The 1757-nt window shown below is 44.2% G+C and overlaps 1 protein-coding gene across 3 annotated transcripts in view; it reads right to left on the bottom strand.

Moving 5' to 3' along the window:
- Positions 1 to 1757, bottom strand: part of LOC117175964 (E3 ubiquitin-protein ligase Nedd-4) — a 398451-nt gene that overhangs the window by 152853 nt on the left and 243841 nt on the right. The gene's annotated exons all lie outside the window — the stretch shown is intronic.

Below are 1757 nucleotides of genomic sequence, written 5' to 3' on the forward strand. Positions count from 1 at the left end.
GACCCAAGGACTACCGCCTTCTGCATTTTTCCCGCAAATAAAATATCCGGGTACAATCGTTGCAACTCCCTTATAAGGTTTCTATACCACTCTTTCTTTTCATTCTCCTTGGCTATGATGTTTTTGTCAGCTGATGCCGAAAATTCGATAACGAACATGGTTCGCTTCTCGAAGTCAAGAAGAATCATGTCAGGCCTCGAGTGTGCAACAGAAACAATTGTTGAGAATATAAAGTTCCAGTATATGCGGCACTTCCCATTCTCTACCACTGACTCGATTTCCCTAGGAGCATTTAGAGGAGCGATATTAAGGTTAATCCCGTCAGAGTGACAGAGATGGTAATAAAGCACTCTTAGTGTCGCATTGTGCCTTTGAATGTAGGTCGTTCCCGCTACAGTTGGACAACTAGATAGTATGTGAGCTAAATGCTCGGAGTGTGCATGGCACGCCCTGCAGCTATCATCGGGAATGTCTTGACTTGAAATGTGGCGACGGTATGTTAAGGTGGAAATGACACCGTCTTGAGATGCCAAAATGAAACCCTCCATACCCGACTTCAATCCGGGTCATCTAAGGAAAGTTAAAGTTAGCTCACGCTACAATGACTGATCATCCACATTTCTGTTGAAAATACCGTGCATCCGTGCGACCACCTTCACGTCGTGAGATGTTCAGTCGCGGAACAGAAGACTTAAGATGCATGCTTTTGGTCATGTGCATAACCTTTCTTGTCCCGATATCAAGGGATCTAAGCTTGATCTTCGTCCATGGAACCACTCCAAATGAATAGAATACTACCGGGACCGCAAGCATGTTCGTTGCAGATTTTTGTTCCTCGCCGAAAGTTCGGAAGACCAAATCTGCCGGATGAGACGTTTGTATCTGCTTCGGAGAGTATCCTTTATAGGCATGGAGGCTTTCATTTTGGCATTTCAAGACGGAATCATTTCCACCTTAGCATACCGTCACCACATTTTTAGCCAAGACATTCCCGATGATAACTGCAGGGCATGCCATGCACATCCCGAGCATTTAGCATACATACTATCTAGTTGTCCAACTCATGCGGGAACGACCTAAATTCACACGCACAATGCGGCACTAAAAGTGCTTTATCACCACCTCTGTTACTTTTACGGCATTAACCTTAATATCGCTCCTCTAAATGCTCCTAGGGAAGTAGAGTCAATTGTCGAAAATGAGAAGTGCCGCATATACTGGAACTTTATATTCTTAACAATTGGTTCTGTTGTACACTCGAGGGCTGACATAGCTCTTTTGGACTTCGAGAAGCAAACCATGTTCGTTATCGAATTTTTGGCACCAGCTGACAAAAACATCATAGCCAAGAAGAATAAAAAGAAAGAGAGGTATGAAGAACTTATAACGGAGTTGCGACGATTGTATCCGAAATATTAGGTTAAACTAATCGTCCTTATCATTGGCGCTCTTTGAGGTGCCAAGCTTTCACTGGTTAATAGCCTGAAAAGCATCCCTGCGTGTCAACAATATGCTAAAACACTTGCGTGAAAAATGCAGAAGGCGATCGTCCTTGGGACGCTCCACGTCCTCAGGGTTCCTGAGACTTTTGCTGGATCGTCGTATTAATTCCGTTAAAGACTGTAACCACCTATCTCACGGTCGTGAGACATAGTTATGGCTAAAATTTTACCGTGGTTTCACTGGGATAGGGTGCAGTTTTCCAGATTAGCACCCGCTCACAGCGAAATCCTGCGGTTGTCCTTACGACAAACTTT

Source organism: Belonocnema kinseyi, chromosome 7 (assembly GCF_010883055.1).
Source record: "Belonocnema kinseyi isolate 2016_QV_RU_SX_M_011 chromosome 7, B_treatae_v1, whole genome shotgun sequence".
NCBI lineage: Eukaryota > Metazoa > Arthropoda > Insecta > Hymenoptera > Cynipidae > Belonocnema > Belonocnema kinseyi.